Below are 22370 nucleotides of genomic sequence, written 5' to 3'. Positions count from 1 at the left end.
ATGCAGCCTCAAGGCCCCTCCAAGTTAATTGCTTTGTTGTCCCCACTGTCTGTCCCCTAGTTCCAGAAAAAACCCACCTCCTCTGCAAGGCTTCCCAAACCACTCAGCCCAAGACTGAAAGCCCCCCATTTCTCTCCACGAGTGCCCCTTGACTGTCATTGTGGCTGCTTGTTTCTTTGATGTCTGTTGGCTCCACCAGACTGAGTTCGGTGAGGGCGGGCTGTGGGCATGGTGGCATCTACAGAGCAGAGTCCACCCACCAAGGGGCTCTGTGGACACGGGTGGGATGAGTGCGTGAGTAAATGAATAAACAGCCGAACAAGCGAACTCACTCACTCACCCTCCTGAGGCTCACAAGCAGGAGTGGAGGCAGAGATCAGTAGATAAGCGACGACGGGCCTGGGGTCCCCACAGGCAGTGGGACCCAGCATCCCAGGAACACGGAAGCCAATGACCCAGCCGTGGCGCCAGAGGCCAGCCTTGCTGGAAGAGGGCTCCTGGGCTCAGATCTGTGCTCCCTGCCAGCCCCACATGTGAGCCTCGCACTGGTTACTTTCCTCTCTGTGCCTTGGTTTCCCAACCACAAGGTGAAGGTGATGGTAGCTGCTTAGGCAATAATTGTGGAGCTCATTGTGGGTTGGTATAGAAAGTTGGTGGACCGGAGCTGGCTGTGCCAATGTTGGTCATTGTTTTTGAGTATTTGCCATGAGCAGATGCTGGGCTCACACTGGCCCCAGGAGACAGTGCTAGGATGCCCATTTTGTAGGTGAGAAAACTGAGGCACAGAGAAGTAAAGTAACTGGCCCAAGATTACACAGCTGGTAAGAGGCAGAGCCAGGGTTCGAACTGAACCCTCTCTCCACAGCCCAGATGCTGGAGGGAGAGACAGGAGGGGCATTGGCAGGAAGGGTACTGGCTTCCTGCCCATTGCCCCTCTGCCCCTCCCATACGAACCATCAGTGACAAGGGGGATGGTGGGCAGGAGGCCTGCTCAACCGGGATGCTGAACACTGCTGCCCAGCAGCCCAGCCATTCATCTTCACTGACCACACAGATGCCAGAGCCAGCCTCTTAGCTCACAGCCAGCAAGGTTAAAAATACACCCAAACCATGTTTCCATTGACTTGGCCCTGAGTTACAGCCTTGGGCCTGTGGCTGCCTCCAGCTCAGACTCCGGAGGCTGGGCGTGCCAGGCTGGCCGGGGCCACCTCCCGGCCAGAGGGACCAGCTCACCTTCCTCGCCTATGAAAGGGGCTGACCCACCCCTCCCTGCAGGCTTATGGGAACATTTCCCAGACACCAGGCCTGCAAGAGGCTCCTCCAGCCCTGACCCTGTGGCCAGAAGGGAGCTGGCCAGGCCGAGTGTGATTCAGGAGAGGAAGAACGGACTTTGGAATTTGCTGTCGTGTCAGTTCCTCCTCCTCAGCTGGGAAGACCTAAAGAGGGGCCCGAATGCGGAGACAAAATCAGAGCCAGAGGGGCCCAGGAGACCCTGGAGAGGGTGCCGAGCTTTCTGCAGCCCTCAGGGTGGGACTGAAGAGCCTGCATGCTGGTGGGTGCATGGGGTGAGTTCTCTCCCATTCCCCCTCCTGGTGAAGAAAGTGGAGGCGCTGCGGTCACCCAGGCCCCCTCTAATGCCTCTCCCCCTCCACACACACACACACACATACACACTGGTTCCTTATCTACTTGCAGGTGCTGCCCTGGGCAGATGCCTTTGTCACCTCCTCAACTGACATCTCCCTTCTCCCCATTAACAGAAGCCAGACCTCATCCAGCCAGGGGTCAGTGGCGCAACCTCCAGAACTGGGCTGTCCTCTGCAGCAGCCTCTCACCACACATTCACACTTAAACAAATGAAAATGACCTTTAGTAAGAATTCCACTCCTCCATCAAATGAGCCACATTCTGGGTGCTCAATGGCCACCTGTGGCTGGTGGCTGTCATTTAGATAGCACAGATCTGGAACATTCCCATCAACACAGAGAGTTCTGTTGCACAGCTCAGCTCTGGAGGATGAATCCTGACTGGGCCAAACCAGTCAGGGAATCCCACTCCCCATGGCAAGTGGGGGGTCTGTGGCTGCCTCCTGATGTACTTCTGAACAACAATGAAGCATAAGGGAAAGCTGGGAGAGATGGACCTCCTGGTATAAAGAGATAGACGTGAGAGGAGCAGACTCTTATCACATTGGCTGGCCCCCTTGCCTCCAGCCTTTGAAGGCTGTGAGATGATGCAATGACTGGAGCTGAGGCAGCCGTCTTGCAACTATGAGGCAAAAAGCCTAAGAACAAAAACCAACACACACAGGATGGAAGGAACCTGGAGCTCCACCAAGCTATGGAACTAACTGCCTCTGCAGTTTTCTTTCTATGAATCCAATGTCTTTATTACTAAGCCACTGTAGTTGAGGAATTCTGTCACCTGCTGCTGAATACTCTCTGATAAAACTACAAACCAATACCCACATTTGGCTCTTAGGCCTTTAGGTGAACTTTTCCCTCTTAGTGAAATTCTCCCCTTCTCATTTCTGTTCAGTCTATCCATGTGTTAGGGCCCAGATCAAAGGCTGCCTCCCCCAGGAAGCCTTCCTTGAACATCTCCCACAAATCTGGAAGCGATCACTCCCTCCTCTGCCTTAGAATTGGTCTCTGTCTTCCAACCCTCAGCACCAGTGAGGGCAGGGTTTACACCTGTCTTCACGGAGAGTGCCCCAGGCCCTTAGAAACACATACACCAAGTAACAGGGGCTCAATTGATATTTGGTGAATAAAAGAATAGCTTTATTTCAGCCTCCTCACCATGCCCTGTACAATAGGGTTTATACAAAAGCTTGTGAAATGGAGCAAGTTTCTCATGGCTCTCAGAAGTGGGGAAATCAAAGTAGACCACCTGCCCAGACCTCACACCACACACCCATGTACCTTCCTGGACAATTGAGGAGTCAAATGGAGATGCAAGGAGGAAAATTTTAATTCTATGCAAAGCCCATTGACAGATGAATGAATAAGATGTGGTTGATACCCACGGTGGAATAAGATTCAGCCTTAAAAAGGAAGAACACTCTGATACGTGCTGCCACATGGTGAACCTTGAGGACATTACGCTAAGGCATGAAAGGACAAACATGACTCCACTTATATGAGGTCCTCAACTTGTCAAATTCAGAGAGACAGAGAGTAGAATGGTGGTTGCCCAGGGATGGGGGAGAGATGAGAAGTTGTTTAATGAGGACAGAGTTTCAGTTTTGCAAGATGAAAAGAATTCTGGAGATGGATGGTGGTGATGACTGCATGCACAACAATGTGAACGCACTTAATGCCACTGAACTGTGCACTTAAAAATGGTTAAGATGGTAGATTTTATATTATGTGTATCTTACCACAATTAAAAATTTGCTGAAATGCTATGTGGAACTGTGATATTGTTAAATATACATTTGGTCTTCTTCCCTTTTCCTGGCATACAACTCCTGAAATCCTTGGAATCTCCAAAGTGATGTCTTCTTGCATGTGAGTGATTCACTGAGGGCTGGCAGCCCCTAAGTAGCTTCAGGATAGGGCTGGTCAGAGGAAAGACCAAGGCAGGATCAGTCCTGGGAAGAGGAGAGAGAACTGACGGTTAAGTTGATCACCAGTGACATTGCAATCATATCATATTACAATCAATCGTATCTCCATAATGAAGCCTCCGTAACAACATAAAGGGACAGATTCAGGGAGCTGAACACATGAAGGTTCCTAGAGGGCGGTGCTTCCCAGGGAGGGCATGGAAGTTCCACACCCCTTCCCCATAACTCACCCTATGCATCCCTTCAGCTGTCTCCTTTGACGTATCTCTTGTGATAAACCCGTAAATATATGTAAGTGTCTCCCTAAGTTCCATGAGCCACTCTAGCAAGTTAAACCCAAGGATGTGGCCATGGGAACCCCAATTTCTAGCTGGTTGGCCAGAAGCAGAGGTGAAACAACCTGGGGCTTTTGATTGACATTGGAAGTTGGGGAGCAGTCTTGGGGACTGAGCCCTTGCTACCACACTGGACTGGGGTCTGCTTGCCAAGTGCAGTAAAGCCAAACATCCACACTGAGGTTTTGCAGCAGGAGAAGAGAGGGCATTTATTTGCAGGGCACCAAGCAAGGAGAATGGGGACAGCTCACACTTGAGACCCAACCTCCCCAGTGGCTTACAAACAAGGCCTCTTAAAGACAGGGGTACATTTCAGGAAAGCAGAAGTTACAAGCACAATCATAAATAAATATGCAGGAGCTACACATTGGTTTGGCCTAAAAACGTGGGATGTCTTGAAGTGGGTGCACTTCTGGGTCATAGGTAGATTCAAAGACTCTCTGATTTGCCATTGATTAAGGAATCTACACTTTGTCTAAAAACTTGGGGTCAGCAGAAAGGAATGTTAAGGTCTGGCCTGTGGATGTGGCTTCTTTCAGGCCCCTCAGGAAGAAATGTAGATCAAAGAACAGCAAGAGGTCAGAGTTCAGTGCTCAGCTCCCCGTTCTCTGGAGTCTATGTGCCAGCAGACTCCATGTGGTGGGGATCCAGGTTTTTGAAAAGGTCAGGGTCGGTGGCCGGTTAGCTCAATTGGTTAGAGTGTGGTGCTGAAAAACAACTCAGGGACATACGTGAAGATCTTATCTTCAGTTTCTATAGGGAACCAAACATCTGACTCTAACTTCCTTGGCTATTGTTTTATGTTACTATTACCTTCTTACTTATCAAGTTGCTCATTTACTTCTCAGGCCTAGCTGGGTACCTGGAAGTTCCCCTGAAAGGACTCAAGATTTTCCTTTATCTCCTTGTGTGGGGTAGGGTGGCAGTGCTGGTGTCCCCTTAAGAGGGAGGGGTCTCTGCTCTGTCTCCTCCTCAGCCTGTGGTCCGATGTTGTCTTCAGATCAATGGTGTCAGAACCCAGCTGGTGTCTGCTGCAGAAGTGCTTGCTTGCTGGTGGGGAACAATCCCCCCACATTTGGTCAGAGTGTTCTTTCTGTGTTGATTGTTGAATGATAGGATAGAAAAAGCACTTTGGTTTGGGGTTTTCTATACCCACAGAGAAAGATACATATTCAAAGAGTTTGTAAAATGATGGGATACAGTTTAGACCAGAATGACTCCAATAGGCCCACCACCTGCCTGAAGAAACAGCATTCCAGTCCCGTGGAGGCCCCGAGTGTCCCCACCCAGCTTCATCTCCCTCTCCTCTCAAAAAAACTCCCTTGCTTTTTACAGTTCTGAAGGTGTATTCTTAAACAATATACAGTTCAATTTTACTTGGTTTTAACCTCTACATAAATGTAACAGAGAAAACACTAAATCTCTTCTGTGGCTTCCTCTTCTGCCTGGGTATCTTGGGGTGAGCGTTTTTATTATTATCTGTTAAACTTGCATGCGTGCCATGTTCTCTTTGGCGTGTCTCATACACTTAACAGTTACAAATAAATACATACAGTGCCAAATGTAAAGCTCAAAGTCTTAAAAAAAATAAAGCAGTTTAGGCCAGGCGCGGTGGCTTATGCCTGTAATCCCAGCACTTTGGGAGGCTGAGGCGGGTGAATCACGAGGTCAGGAGATCGAGACCATCCTGACTAACACGGTGAAACCCCGCCTCTACTAAAAATACAAAAAATTAGCTGGGTGCGGTGGTGGGTGCCTGTAGTCCCAGCAACTTCACAGGCTGAGGCAGGAGAATGGCGTGAACCCGGGAGGCAGAGCTTGCAGTGAGCCGACATTGCGCCACTGCACTCCAGCCTGGGCGACAGAGCGAGACCCCATCTCAAAATAAATAAATAAAATAAATAAATAAATAAATAAATAAATAAATAAATGAATAAATAAAATAAAGTAGTTTAAGTGACTGTTTTCATGCTCTTCAGATGAGGAAGCCCTGTCCAAGCATATCACCAAAGACAAGCTGCAAAAGAATAGACTGACACGTTTGATGACAAAATAGCTTAAAAAGCCTGTGGATTAAAAAACACCTGAAGCAGAGTAGGACGGGCAAAACAAAAACTGTGAAAATAAGGCACTGGAAAGATGAATATCCTTACTACGTGACGAGGCCCTTTCCAAATCAGACAGGAAAGGGGTGACAAGCCCCTCACTCTGGTTCTAATGGAAGTTGGTTCAACAGTTTAAGAGGGCAATGTATATCAAAAGGTGAAAGAAAAGTTCACCCTTTAACCTAGTAACCGCATTTTTAGGAATTTTGCTTCAGGAAACAGCCCGAGATGTGCACTAAAATTCCTTTACAAGATGCCCTTCACAGTCACACCTCAAACCAGGGAGCAAAATGGAAGTGACCTAAATGTGAAACAATATGGCATGGTTTAAACTATCCAAACTATTGAAATCATGTTGCAAAAAAAATCTTTCCGGCCTGGAGCAGTGGCTCACACCTATAATCCCAGCATTTTGGGAGGCCGAGGCAGGCGGATCACAAGGTAAGGAGATTGAGACCATCCTGGCTAACACGGTGAAACCCCGTCTCTACTAAAAATACAAAAAATTAGCCGGGCGTGGTGGCGGGCGCCTGTAGTCCCAGCTACTGGCGAGGCTGAGGCAGGAGAATGGCTGAACCCAGGAGGCGGAGGTTGCAGTGAGCCGAGATTGCGCCACTGCACTCCAGCCTGGGTGACAGAGCGAAACTCCATCTCAAAGAAAAAAGAAAAAAAAGGAAAAAAAATGTCTTTCCTTAAGTTGCAAAATAATGATGTTGTCGTAGCTTCCTGAAGAAGAAGGTGGTACTCCGATAGATTGCTGATTAGAATAAAACATGGTACAGCCACTCTGGAAAACATTTTGGCAGCCTTTTCTAAAGTCAAATCTACATTTATCACAGAACCCAGAAATTCTATTCTCAGCTATTTACCCAAGAGAAATGAAAACATGTGATCACACAAAACCTGTACACAAATGTTCATAGCGTCTTAATTCACAATAGCCCAAAACTGGAAACAACCCAAGCGTCCCTCAACTGCTGAATGGGCAATAAACAAACCGTGGCACATCCATACCATGAAATACGACTCAGCAATAAAAAGGAATGGACTTTTGGCTCAATCTCAAAAGCATTATGTTCCATTTATATGGCATTCTGGAAAAGGTAAAACTCTAGTGACAGAAAACAAATCCATGTTTAGTGAGGGGGTGGGAGGGGTGGGGTGGGAATGGAAGTCAACTGCAAATGTGCAGGTGAGGTCTCTGGGGTGTGAAGGAAGGGTCCTAGGCAGGGGTTACACAGCTGTCTCCATTTATCAAACTGACACTTCTAGTTGGTGAATTTTAAAGTCTATAAATTATGCCTCAATTAAGCTGATTCTTTAACAGTTTTTTAAAGCATGTTATAAAATAACATGGTTGGGCCGGGCACAGTGGCTCACACCTGTAATCCCAGCACTTTGGGAGGCCGAGGCAGGTGGATCACCTGAGGTCAGGAGTTCAAGACCAGGCTGGCCAACATGGTGAAACCCCGTCTCTACTAAAAATACAAAAATTAGCCAGACGTGGTGGCAGGGGCCTGTAATCCCAGCTAATGGGGAGGCTGAGGCAGAAGAATCACTTGAACCTGGGAGGTGGAGGTTGCAGTGAGCTGAGATGGCGCCATTGCACTGCAGCCTAGGGGAAAAGAGTGAGACTTCATCTCAAAAATAAAATAAAATAAAATAACATGATTGGTAGGGTCTCAATTTTGTGTAAAACAGAAGTATATACCTGTGTTAGTCAGGACAGATTAAGACAAGCTGTGGCAACAAAACCCCTCAATCTTGACGGCTGCAAACTAAGGTTCATTTCCTCATCATGTCCCAGTCTAAGATAAATTGGGTAATGTCTAAGGCAGCTCTGCTCCACACAGTGGTGCTGGCATCCAAGCAGCATCCATCCTGCGGTTCCAGCCTCTCAACATGTGACTTCCACAGTTACTGCCAACAAGAGAGGAGGATGTGAGAAGGTCCCAACTCTTAACTGTTTCCACTGCGGTTGGTGCAGGTCCCCGCTGCGTCTGCCATCTGCCAGGATGAGTCGTGTGGCCTCAACTCAACAGGCAGGGAGGCTGGGAAAGGAAGGAGACCATGGATATGTGGCGAGTGCTGGTTGTCTCTGCTGTAATATTTCCTTACAGTCCCAGATAACTCTTGCTCCATTTTTCCTATACAGAGAACACACCCCTCTTCCCTAAGGGGAAGAAATCTGTCCCACCCAGCACAGCCTCCAGCTCAGGGTGATGTGCAGGTCTATGTGAGGGTCCTCTTGTCCAGGGCCTTCTCGACTAAAATGATAAGTTACTTACCCTTCTCCACACCCCCCAGTATACTCCGGTGGATACCACGGGCATCCTTCCCACCTAGAGCCTGTGCAGACATGTCAAGATTCATAGTGAATTTGAGAGCCCACCGGTCACTCTGTGGGCGGCCCCTAACTTGAGGATGAGGATGGGCCTTTCATCAGGCCCTGATGCTTCTCAGGGAAGAAACTCCCTTGTCCAGTGTCCTCCAGGGCCCCTTATTCTGCCTTTTGGGGTGTTCTCTTTCTGCCTATTTCCTTTTTCTTCTTATCCCTATCTGGGGTGAGATTTCCCTCTTTCTCAGTCCACTGCCTGTCTCCTAGAAGGGCAAAGGTCCTAATGTCATTTAATCCCTTTTTAAGTTTCAAGTCATCAAAGGCTTTTGTAAGCCAGGCATGGGATTTCCTTGGAATCACATTCCCTTTAAACATCTAGTAGGATTCTGATCTAGTTGCCTCCAGTCTGTTCTGTGTGCCTTATAGGGATGATGGAGGATCAAGGCTCCCTCTACCTTAGATGCCACTGTGTCTTTGGAGATCACCACAGCAGTAAAAGAAAAAGACGGAGGAGGCACACCAGGTCTTAATTGCTTCCAACTGGAAGTGACAGTCATTGCTGAGACTGGGAGGTCTTGCTACACGCCCCACTCATGGTGATTACAAGGGGTTCATAGAAAGGTCAGAGGGGCCGGAACAGTGCTAATAAATTAAAACTCCCTTCCAGGGCAGGGTCCACACTGAGAACTGGCTAAGAGTAGGCAGGGTATGGTGGCTCACGCCTGTGTTCCCAGAACTTTGGGAGGCCAAGGTGGCCAGATTGCTTGAGCTCAGGAGTTCGAGACCAGCATGGCAAACCTTGTCTCTACAGAAAACACAAAAATTAACTGGGCATGGTGGCACACACCTGTAATCCCAGCTATTTGGGAGGCTGATGCAGGAGGATCACTTGAGCCCAAGAGGTCAAGGCTGCAGTGAGCTGTGATCATGCCACTGCATTCAAGCCTGGGCGACAGAGTGAGACACTGTCAAAAAAAAAAAAAAAGAAAGGAAAAGAACTGGCTGAGAGTAGAATCTAAAATGGGCAGAACAGAAATAACAAGAACCAAAAACTAGAAATGAAAGAAAGAAAGAGCAAGAGAGGGAGGGAGGGAGGAAGGGAGAAAAGGTTTAGGTAGGAAGGAAAAGGGGTATAAAATAAAATACAAGATCCTATTTTTTAACACTTCACAAAAACAACAGAAGAGGAAACTATAGAGCAGTGAAGTTAGAAAAGTGGCTCTGACCCACCCTCTTCTTCAGAGTTTAGAAAACTCATTTCATTAAAAAATGAGCAACACAAAATGATTGTGGTTAAACCCCATACAAAATTATTGTTAAGAAAAATGAGAATGATGAATGATGCCCCCACAGATAATGAAGGCATTCCAGAAACACATGCCCCAAAATACATGCCCCAAAGTGTAGAAACTCATTTAAAAATGAGCCAACAGAAGTTAAGAAAGTAACAAAAGTTATAAAAGAATAACAAAATTTGGAAGACTTCAGGAAAGATGTGCTAGAACTGAAGAAATAATTAGAAATAAAAGAAAAACCCTATTTCAGAATGACGAGTAAACTAAAAGGAACACAAGACCAAATGAACACAAAGAAGACAAAATGATGAACATTTCTAAAACAAAAAAATGGAAGACAGAGAACTAGGATTGAGAGAAAGTGACTATGTAGATGACAGGCAAATGATCTAACATATGTATAATAGTAGCTGCTGAAAAAGAAAACCAAAGCTAGATAATCAAAGAAAGAGTAAACACTACAATTTAAAAACACTTTCCCGAGATAGATAAAAACTTGAAACAACATTGTGTACCTAAAAAAAAAGTGACCCGGCACATCCAACAGAGAATCGTATTCTATGACATATTCTATGGATGCCACTGAGAATCTGGGAAAAGATCAAGTCACTCTTAGACAAGACGGCATGACAAAAAGAAAAAAGAGAAAGAAAAAGATTAAGTCACTTATCAGGAAAATCAGATTGTCATCAGACTTACCTACATCAATACTTCATGCCAGAAGATAAGGGACTAGTATGGCCACATTATTAAAGGGGTAAAGTACAATCCAAGAGAGGTATGTCTCCAGCCAAACTGATGTTCAAGTATAAGGGCCATAAACAATTATCAACATGCAAGAACTCCAAGAGTATTATTCCTGGGAGCACCTACTGAGGACCCTATTAGAAAACAAGCATCAGGCAACCAAAGTGACTAGAGAAACATAAACATAAGGGCTGATGGTGAGTATTCAACATATACAGCATATACTTACTTGTACGATTAGGAGTAAAAAATGGTTGTAAGGAATAAAGTACAGCTGTTACAGTACAATTATGAGATATTTGAGGGAAAATGGGAATAGCATATGAAAAGTAGAATAAGCTTGTTGACTGCCTTATAGTTAATAACTAGGAGTAAAAGGATATTAATTCAAATCAGGTGCTGTGGGAGAGAAAGGAAAGGGAAGAGGATACTAGCAAATTTCAATATTGTTCATAGTAGGAAACCAACAGACAAAAAAGAGGGAACTGGAAGCATTATGTGCAGATATTAGTATAAAGGTAATCATTTCAGCAAAAATATGACCCTTCCTAAGTACCAAAAAAAAAAAACCAATAAGAGATAGAGAAAAATAAAAGCCACACTGAAAAACAGTTTGTTTAAAGTATTTACGTAAGTATAAATGTAACATAAAACAATATGACAGAACTGAGGTTAAACATACTGATTATATGGTCTTAATTCACCTATTAGCAGAAAAAAGATTTCTATATTGGCTAACAAAACAAAATTCAAACCTGTCCTTTAAAATTTCTCTGGAGGCTGAGATGGAGGCTCACACCTGTAATCCCAACGCTTTGGGGGGCCAAGGCAGGAGGATTGCTTGAGCCCAGGAGTTTGAGACCAGCCTGGGCAACATAGGAAAACTCTATATCAAAAAAAAAAAAATTAGCCCAGTGCAATGGTGCACACCTGTGGTCCCAGCTACTCAGGAGGCTCAGGAGGGATTGTTTGAGCCCAGGGGGTTGAGGCTGCAGTAAGCTATGATCACACCACTATACTCCAGCCTGGGTGACAGAGCAAGACCTTGTCTCAGATAAAAAATAAATAAAATAAGATAAAATAAAATCTCTCTGGAGTGGTGGCCAGAACATATTGTCTAGTGAAAAGTGTGAGGTAGGGAAGTGACTCTAATATGCTACCATTTGTCTAATACAGAGACAGGATACACACATATAACCAGCTTATATTAAAAATGGAAAAGGAAGGGTGTTCTAATTACCTGAAGCAGCATAACAAACTACCTTTTTGGTGGGTCTGAACAATCATTTTATTGCATAAATGATTATTTGGGTCAGGAGTTCAGGCAGGGCTGGCTGGGTGGTTTTTCTTTCCCATGTGGCATTGATGGAGATCACTCACTGACAGCCGGTTGGAAGATGGGCTGATCTGGAGGCTCCATGATGGCTTCACTCACACAGCAGTGTTTGGTGGGACATCTGGAAGGCTGGGCTCAGCGGATGGACCCAGGTGCCCACACCCGGCCTCTCCAAAAAGGGGTCTTGGAGTGACTGGACTTCTTCACGTGATGGCTCAGGCAGCTCCAAGCATGAATGCCCCAGGTGAGCTGGGTGGAGGCTCTAAGGCATTTTATAACCCACCTCAGAAGTCTCTGAGCATCATTTCTGCCACACTGTTAGCTAAAGCAGTCACAAATCCTCCAGATGCAAGCAGAGGGACATAGACCACATCTCTTAATGGGATGACTATCCAAGGATTTGTGGCCATGTTTTACAAATGCCATGAAGGATAAACTGTATATTGTGTATAATGGTTACATATGGGGAAGAGTGGGGACAGGGTGGGGCAGAAAGGAATAGAAGTTAGGCTTCTCTGAATATAATTCATTCTGTAGATCTGATTTTAGAAACATGTAAGTATGTCATATAATTATAAAAGTTTTACAAATCCCCTAAACATTGAAAGCAAAAGGGAACAAATGAACCTCGGTATACATTTTATTTTTTTTGAGACAGAGTCTTGCTCTGTCACCCAGGCTGGAGTACAGTGGCACCACCTCAGCTCACTGCAACCTCCACCTCCTAGGTTCAAGCAATTCTTCTGCCTCAGTCTCCTGAAGAGCTGGGACTACAGGCACGAGCTACCACGCCCGGCTAATTTTTGTATTTTTGGTAGAGACGGGGTGTCACCATATTGGCCAAGTTGGTCTCGAACTCCTGACCTCGTGATCCGTCTGTCTCAGCCTCCCAAAGTGCTGGGATTACAGGTGTGAGCCACCGTGCCCGGCCTGTGTATACACGTTTTACAACCACATTGAGAGGAAGTATTCCAAGGAACTTTAAAATACCATAATTTGACTATACATTTCTAGTGCAATATGCCCTAAAGACACAAAGAAAAAATCATTTTAAACTGTTTCAATCATTGCATTATGCTGATGATGGTGCTGGTATTTTTCTGATATCATTTTGTGTGTACAGTGGCTTCATGCAAATGGTTTTCTTACTGTATTAATGTGTGTCATTCAGAACCAGATTCTTTCCTAGAGAAAATGAATACAAATAAATGACAGAAGTTAAGTGAAAGCCCTGCGGTCCTAAATTTGAATAGGAAGTATCATTATGATTTAATGATGTAGAAATACTGACCACAGGCTGGGCATGGTGGCTCAATCCTGTAATCCCAACACTTTGAGAGGCCGAGGTGGGCAGATCACTTGAGGTCAGGAATTCAAGACCAGCCAGGCCAACATGGTAAAACTCCGTCTCTACTAACAAAACAAAACTTAGCCAGGTGTGGTACTGCACACCTGTAATCCCAGCTACTCGGGAGGTTGAGGCCAGAGAATCGTTGGAACCCGAGAGGCAGAGGTTGCAGTAAGCGGAGATCGTGCCACTGCACTCCAACCTGAACAACAGAGGGAGACTGTCTCAAAAAAGAAGAGGAAGAGGAGGAGGAGGAAGTACTGACCACAGCAGTACTGTGCACCCCTGCTACCCAAGTTGTGGTTTTTTTTAAATTCTATTTTCCTTTTTTCATATTTTGTTTTACATGCTATTTTGACAAAGGTTGTGGAGCCATTTCTCACTAAAAGGAACTAGGGCTCCTGGGAGAAATGGCTGACTCCAGGTCTAGAGCAGTAAATGCACACGATAAACCTGCAGCACCTTGCCAAACCAGAGAGCAAGTACATTCTCAAAGACCAATGGGGTCATGTCCAAAGTACTCAAGAGCCAGCTTGAAAGATGGGACAATTTGAACTTCAATAAGGGCAATTAATGCAATCAATTAAAACACAGAAAATGTCTTTGAACTCACAAGTTTGTACTTATTTTTTTTTATCCCTACTTGATCACCGTTGGAAGAACAATTTAATTTAGAAAACTGTTAGAGGAACCAGATCAAGCATATATCACTTTATAAACTGTACCACCAGGTAGCCAAATAGCAGAAGTTTGGTTGAGGGGAAGTTTCTCTCTATAGAAACATTTCAGCGAATACATGAAGGAATGACAGAATATCACCATTATGCAACCACTAATTTGTTTTAAATTTATTTGCAACCACTAATAAATTAATAAGTCCAGGCACTGAGCATCAGCAGCTGCTAATACCACAAAGAGAGGACAGAACACTGCCTCCCAACAGAAGAGCACAGAACTCTGCACCAAGTGTTCTTGCCAAAAAAAAAAAAAAAAAAAAGTCCAACCTGATCTGGTCAAGTCACTAGACCAGCTACCGATTTACCGGAAATACAGACTATGGGAAACTCTACAATCTAACAACCCAGTTTCTTCAATAAATAAATTATGAGGAAGAAAACAGGGAGGGGCAACCACTAAATGAAAGACACCAAGGCAATCCATCAGCCAGTGGAGACGCGGGGTCTTATTCAGATACCAAATCAAACCATTCTTTTGTTAATTCTATTATTTATGAGACATTTGGAAATTTGAACAGAGACTGGATGGTTGCTGATATTAAGGGATGGTTGTTACTTGTGCAAATACTAAAGATTGTTATTATCATTTTTTAAGATCCTAATCATCCAGAGCTATGATCTGAAATATTTGTGAATTAAATTATACTGTGTCTGGGATGAATGGAATGAATGTTTAGATAATTTGGGAGGGGAAGTAGCTGAGGGTAGAGATGAGACAGGACTGTGTGTGGGCATCACTGCTGCAGCTGGTGCTGGCTTCCTGAAGGTTCCTTATGTGACTCTCTGTTTCTGTGTATGTCTTAACTTTTCATAATAAAAGCCTCGTGTATGTAAATTTTCACACAATAAAAAATTTATATTTAGAAAAAAGGCTAGAAGGATATAAATCAACATGTTAGCAGACGGGATTATAGGTAAAAATACTTTTTAAATTGCTTAGTATCTTCAACAGTACTTTAAAAATCTGGGAAAGAGATGAAACCAAACTATCCCACCCTTCCCCGAGGAAGGTTTTGCCTGTGCTCTGCAGGTGGTCGGGTACATTGGCACCACTGGACCAGGCAGATATTTGGCTGTACCAACCACGGCCCTTACAGGCAAATGCACTTCCCCTACCCGACTTCTCTTCTGGGAATCATGCCCGAGGAAATCATCTCAAATCTGAAATGCCAGCAAAGCTGCCTGCGCAAGGTGTCCACGTCGGGGCTATTTACTGGAGTGGACGCTGGAGTCAGAGGCCGCGTCCAGGGCGGGGAGTGTCTTGGGGAAGCCACGGAAAACGGTAACCACGGGGCAGAAGGCCGCAGACTATGCTGGGGCGCCGGGGATGCGCATCTGCACATCTGACACATTCGTTTTGCAAACACGTGTGGGAAATGGATGGACGCCAGTTATCAGCCTCCCGGGACACCCCGCTAATATTTAAAATGGAAACGCCCCTAACCCCTCCTGGGGGAACCCGGCGTTCTCAAACTGCCCCGGAAGTTCCCAGGAGGCCTAGGGTCCCTCACCCCACTGCTGCCTTGTTCCGTGTCGTTACACTCGCGACCTAGCTTTGTCGTTTTCTACTTGTCCCTGCCCGCCTGGAGGGCTCCGTTTACACCCGCTCCTTTTCCCCACCTCCGACGCCCCTCCCAGGCTGCTGCCTGTGTCCACTTTCCCTGAAGTTGGAAGAAGGTCGGATTTCCCTAGGAGGGTCCTCATAGGACCTGCCTGGCCACTCCTTGCCCCAGGACGCCCTGGGCCGGGCACCTCCAGAAACATCTTCCCGCATCCCCGGCAAGAGCTCCCTTTCCACAGACACAGAATCCTCTGCATATTTTCTTACACGAAGACCATTCTTTCTAAAAGAATCTTGTCCCCGCTTTAAAGTTTGTGCTCCCTCCCAGCAGACGGAATGACAGCCCCCACCTCTATTCCCCTCCCACAGCCGTGGACCCCACTGTCCCGGGAGAGACTGGCTCCCTTATGAAGACTACATTTCCCAATGTCCTTTGCGGTCACGGCTGGCCATGTGACCCAATACTGCCAATGGGGCGCGAGCTGCGCGAGATAGTGGATGAACCCACACCCGGCAGGGCAGAAAAGGGATGGAACCCAGCCCGCCGTCGCCACCGTGAACCACTGACTGCTACAGGAGCGAATAATCGTCTACCTTGTTTAAACCATCATTAACTTGGGTTTTGGTGTTTGTTTTTCGAGACGGAGTCTCGCTGGGTCGCCCAGACTGGAGGCAGTGGCGTGATCTGGACTCACTGCAACCTCCGCCTCCGGGTTCAAGCTATTCTCCCTGCCTCAGCCTCCCGAGTAGCTGGGATTACAGGCGCCGGCCACCACGCTTGGCTAATTTTTGTATTTTTTAGTAGAGACGGGGTTTCATTATGTTGGCCAGGCTGGTCTCGAACTCCTGACCTCAAGTGATCCGCCCACCTCAGCCTCCCAAAGTGCTGGGATTACAGGCGTGAAACACTGCGCCCGGCCGGTTTTGTTGTTTAATAAGTAACCGAGCCTGCATTCTAACCAATAAACTCATTCTATTAAAACCTGCCTATGGTGCCCAGGCCAGCAGGTTGTCTCATGTCAGGTTCTCCCAGAAGCCGAGCCTGAGAGCAGGATTCAGGTGCAAATGTTTCCCTAGGGAGTTTCTCCCAGCTGAAACCAGTGAGGGAGCCAGGGAAAAAGAAGGAGAAGACAAGCAAGGGTTTCTTCAATTTCCATCCCTGCCGTGGCCTGAGCCCAAGGGAGCTCTGCAGCACAAATTATGCCTCTGAGTTTGTCCTGCCTTAAGGCAAAGGGCTAGGCTTTCCTGCTGCATACTTCCCTGAAGCAGGTTTGAGATGCAAGGGTTAGCAGCACAGCACAGAGCAGGCGGGGAGCTGGCTTGTCCCAGTAAGGAGGTCTGTAGGCTCTGGTCAAGGCACCAACATTACTCTATGCCCAGGAGTCCCAGACTCTTCGCAGCAGCTTTCCAGGCCCTCTGTGATTTCCACAACTGTCAACCTCCCCCACCCACCTCAGCCCACCTCCTCACACCTTGGCCTAACAAGATGAATGAGTGACAGCCCCACAAACACTTCCCCAGGACCTTCAACCGGGAGTGCAATACCCCCACCCCAGCAGCCTTCATCCCCAGGACCTCCAACCAGGCACACTAACGCCCAGGCCTTCATCCTCTGCCTCCCGGAGATTTCTGGCAGACACCACAAGACCTGGGATAGGACTGCTTAGCAAAGCATGCTGGCATTTGCCCAGAGAGGGTGTCAGGTCCCAGCCATGGGACTGAGAACGTGGAGAAGCAGAGAGGTGCAGTGACTTGCCCAGGGCCACACGGCTAACAGGAGGGAGAAGCTGAGATGGTGAGGAGAGGAGAAAGCAGTGCCACAGAGAAGTCTAAAGGTGCGAGAGAAGCTGGGGGAAGTAGACCTCAGACTCTGTGGGAAACCACCAGCGCTGGTGTGGAGGGCATGGTCCAGTGGGGCAGCAAGGATCCCTGTAACATCAGGCGTCATTTGCCGAGCACTTCGTCATCAAGTCCTGTTCTCCCCACCATGATTCCCAGAGGCACTGTTTCCTTGGGTTCTCCCAGTACACTCTCAGACACTGAGAAGCTTTGAACTCAAGTAAATCCTAGGAAATACCCATAGGGAAGTGGAGAAGTGAGACAGGGAAGAGCCAACCAAGGCCATGTCATCAACAGAGCTACCGTTGGGTGCAACTGGAGCTCCATCCCTTGGAGATGGCGCAGGATATACACTTCCAGGTCTCCTCTCTCAGCTGGACGGATGCTCCTGAGGAACACCAGCCTCAGCTGGCTGGCTTTGCACTCATGCAAGCAACCTTGACCCCTCCGCTCCACTTCACAGCAACCAAACCATGAGGGATGTGGTGACTCGCTGAAAGTCATCCACAGACAGAAGGGACCAAGTGGGCCCCAAGAGGGGGTCTGGGTATCTGGCCAGGCTCTGCCCTAGCTCCAATCAGGGCTCCAGGACTCCAAGATGACAGGTCTGTGCCCACTTACAAGCACAGCCTGTGAAATCTCAGAGTCCCAGGACAGATGCCTCCAGCCTCCTAGCCCAAGGTTTAAGAGCAAGCCCAGCTCTGCCATGGATGTGCATCCTGAGGGACCCCACAGGGACAGATTGTAGTTGAAGGCGACTATAGGAAGCAAAATAAATTTGGGTTTGGCCCAAGAGGAGGCAGTGGAGGCAGGGACCAGGGGGACAGCATTATTCATGGAGTACCTACTGTGTGCCAGCCTGTTCCATGCTGCAGGGTTCTGTTGAAACCACCTGCAATCCTGCCAGATCCTGCCCCAATTTGCAGATGAGGAAACTGAGTCTCTGAGAGGTGCAGTGACATCTTCAAGGTCATACAACCTGGGGTGAAAGTGTCAAATTCAAGGTTGTCTGACCCAAGGACTGGGGACAGTGGGGACTGAAAAGGCACGGAGTAGGGCTTTGAGGGCAAACAGGCATCATCTTGCGCTGCTGTTGTTCTTAATGCAGAAGACATCTCTCCCCGGCTCACAGCCCTCCAGTGACTTTTGCCCTGAATATGAAGTTCAGGCTCTCTGCCATGGCCTGCAGGGCCCGTGCCATCTGTCCTTCAACCCCTTGGTCTGTTGGGTGGCACGAAATCCCTGCCTGCCCCAGGGGCTTTTAAATTCAAATGTAAAATTTTAATTAATTAAATGTAATCATTTAATGGTAATTAAGCTTAACTAGTTTAAATGACTTTGCTAATTAACTTAGAGTTCACTACTTCTCCTTAGGGAGTGATCATGGGGTGATGCTGGAAGAATGGGGAGAGCACGGCTTTCCACGAAGGTGAGTGCCTCCTCCCTGCCTGACACCCTGGCTGAGCAGGTCCAGGTCTGTCTGAGCCCTGCTACAGCTCTGGTTCTAGAACACAACGTGGCACATAGAAGGTGCTCAGATAAAGTGTGCCATGGGCCAAGCCCTGTGGAGAACAACCCAGAGGGGTCAAGCCTGCTGTCAAGTGGAGAACAACTTGACAGGCCCTGCTGTCAAGTTCATGCTGTGCCTCCTTTTCCTTGGATGTTGTTGGAATAGGGAGCTATGGAGGATTTGGGAGGCAGACAAGGAAAGAATTTCCTAGGCTAGTTCACAGAGCAACTCCCCCATCCGCAACCAGAGCTTGCAGCTGCTGCTGCCTCCCCAGGCCTCCCCAACTCAAGTCCCCAATAAGGCTGGCCGAGAACAGGAATAGAGCAGCCCATGGCTTCTGCGAGGACAGCGGGGGTGGCTGCAGCTAAACCTGGCTTGGCAGGTGGCTGATTGGGGCTGGGCAGAGCCTCAGCTGAGGGTAGGGACTAGGGGCAGGACACCTGGGTTTCTGGGCTTCCCTGGCTCTGCCTCACTCTCTGGTGGCCTCAGGACGGGTCAGAGCCTCGCTGAGCCTCTGTAACCTCCAGGAGAAGCCAGCTGCCGTGGGTGTGAAGATACACAAGCTCTGATAAACATAGTACAGCCAATGTATATATAGACCCTCCCACCTGGTTTCCAAAAGGATTTGCAACAGCTTTCACAAGAGGCGAAGAAATGAGCATTGAGAGTGAGCCAGGGTTTACACATGGGTCCCTCACGTCACAGGCCTGGGGAACTAGAACAGGGACAAGAAGATGGAGCCCAGATCCCTCCAGGAATCGCGTCTGTATGGGAGTGAGCTCCCCATCAGGGCAGGTATGCAAGCAGAGGCCAGCAGTCCTTGGTGGGGGTGTGGTCAAGGGGATTGGTGCATCAGGGAGAGGTGTGGTCAGATGCGAAGCCCCTGTTGGAAGATGAGGTGACTGGTACTGCCTGCCCACCACAGCCCCTGCCCACAGGGAAACCAGGATGAGATAATGCTGGTGTTGGGGGCCTGTATTCATCTGGTTCATTGTTGCTATAACAAAATACCACAAACTGGATGATTTCTTCTTCTTTATTCTTTTTTTAAATTGAGACAGGGTCTCAATGTGTCACCCAGGCTGGAGTGCAGTGACAATCACCGCTCATTGCAGCCTCGAACTCCTGGGCTCAAGCAATCCTCCCACTTCAGCTCCTGGAGGAGCTGGGACTACAGACATGCACCACCACACCTGGCTTTTTTGTACAGGTGAGGTGTTGCTATATTGCCCCAGCTGGTCTCCAGCTCCTGGCCTCAAGCGATCCGCCCGCCTTGGCCTCCCAAAATGCTGGGATTACAAGTGTGAGCCATGTGCCCAGCCCAGACTGGGTACTTTCTAAACAACAGAAATTTCTCAGGGTTCTGGAGGCTGGGAAATCAAGATCCAGGCCGGCATCTGACAAGGCCTCCCTGCTGTGTCCTCCCATGGCAGAAGGAAGGCCGAAAGGCAAGAGAGTGCTGGAGGGAGCAGTGGAGGGCAAAACACCCTTTTATTGCAACCAAACCGCTCAGTAACTAACCCACTGGGAGATGGCTGGCAGCATTCATCCATTCAGGAGGGCGGGCCCCCAGGACCTAATCCTGCTGTGAGGCCCCACCTCCCAACACAGTAGCTTGGGGGACACATTCAATCCTTCTGGCCTCTGTCCATTCCCTGGGGGAAGAGGGACTTGACCACAGTTTCGGGGCTGCTGGGGCCTGAGCTGCCAGGTGGGCAGCACAGGCCTCCTAGGGCTCTGCCCTCAGAAGCAGAGCTCGGCCCCGAGGGAGGGCATGGGAGCGGAGCGCAGCCGGGACGCTAACCCCCGGCATGGGTGCTGCCTGCTCTTTGACTTGGAGCTCCTGGCTTCCCTTCTCTGAGGTGCAGAGTCCTCAGCCAGCACAACGCGCCTATCGGCTCAGTACTGGCTCGCTCCTGGAAAGCCTTCCCAGAGCAGACCCCCGGAATAAATGGAATGGCAGCACTGTCCCCAGACCACCTCCCGCACAGCCCTGCTGCCTGCTGCCTGCTGCCTGCGCTGGGCCTTGCGGCAGCCTTCCTGCACCCGCCCTGTCTCCTCTGAGCAAGGCCGGCTCCTCCTGGTCTTGCGGGGGAGGCGGCCACTGGGCAAGAATGAAAATGAATAAATGTAAAGAAAGTGCGGCAGGACAAGGGTGGTCAGGGAGGCATCTGAGCAGACCCCTAAGCGGGAGCACATCCGGGGAAGAGCGTTCCAGGAGGAGAACTAGACAGCTCCTGCAGAGGCCCTGCACCGCCAGGCTCGGGGTGAAGCGCAGGGAGCCAGGCACAGGGTACAGGGGAGGGCGCCCGGGGTGGGGCACTGTGGACCATGAGGAGGCCCCCACCGAAGACGGAAGGTGCAGCAGGGATCTGGAGGAGAGGCTTCCCGCCCTGGCCTCTAGAAGGGAATTCGCCAAATCCTCCCTCTGCAGCCTCCCTGCTCCTAAGCAGGCCTGTCTGCTGCATTTTTTTTTCTTTTCCTTTCTCTTTCTTTCTTTTTTTTTTTTTTTTGAGACGGAGTGTCACTCTGCCACCCAGGCTGGAGTGTAGCAACTAAATCTCAGCTCACTGCAACCTCTGCCTCCCAGGTTCAAGTGATTCTCTTGCCTCAGCCTCCCAAATAGCTTGGATTACAGACGTGCGCCACCACGCCCATCTAATTTTTGTATTTTTTAAAGTAGAGACGCAGTTTCACCATCTTGGCCAGGCTGGTCTCGAACTCCCGACCTCAGGTGATCCACCTACCTCGGCCTCCCAAAGTGCTGGGATTACAGGCGTGAGCCAACACGCCCGGCCTGTCTGCTGCAGTTTTAATGCTGCCTGATGAGAAGGCTCTCACGGCTGTAATTGAACAAAGTCTACATGCCTCTGCCATCTCCCAGTCCAGAGACTCATTAATCCCTGGCCTGGAAGAGGCGCCTGCCCGGACCCTGCTGCCTGACAGGAAATGCGGGCGTCCAGCCTCAGGGAAGGGGGGGCCCGGCCGCTCCCCATCCCCATTCCCCCACCTCAGGGACAGGGAACAGGGCAGAGGGGCCCTGCCGCTTGAGACCTCCACGGGTAGTATAAACTGTCAAGGGCCTGGGCTTTGTAAATGTTAGTGATCTGTACACTGGCTTCCCCACTCTGATGGCTGGACACGCTCTGTAAAAGCCAAAGGGTCCCATAAATGGCAAGGCAACTGCAAACGACTGGGGCTGCAGTCGTGCGCGGAGGAGCCTGCTGTCTGTGAAGGGCTGCGGCATCCAGCCAGGCCTGCGGCGTCCAGCCAGGCCTGCGGCGTCCAGCCAGGCCTGCGAGCCGCGAGGGGCGCGGTGAGCTGCGGGGCGCTGGGTAACTTCAGGGGCGCGCACGGTAAATCTCTAGGCGTTGGGTCTGCTGCTGTCTGCAGGCTGCAGAGTCCCCAGAAGCCCCGAGGGCCAGCCACACGGGCAGGACAGCCGCAGAGGCCGAGAACTGGGATGACGGGTGGCAAGCCCGCGGCCTCCAGCTGCGCCGAGGACGCAAGAGGACCGGCGCTCGGGGCCGGGCATGGCTCCAGGGCACGCGGTTGAAGCCGAGCTCTACCGCCCCCAGGCGGCTACAGGAAACAGAGCCTGGGGCCGCGCCCCTGGCAAGGGATTCATTCCCTTCCTCCCCCCTTCCC

The sequence above is a fragment of the Gorilla gorilla genome, chromosome 4, assembly GCF_029281585.2.
Source record: "Gorilla gorilla gorilla isolate KB3781 chromosome 4, NHGRI_mGorGor1-v2.1_pri, whole genome shotgun sequence".
NCBI classification, from domain to species: domain Eukaryota; kingdom Metazoa; phylum Chordata; class Mammalia; order Primates; family Hominidae; genus Gorilla; species Gorilla gorilla.
Note: the sequence above shows the minus strand (reverse complement) of the source record.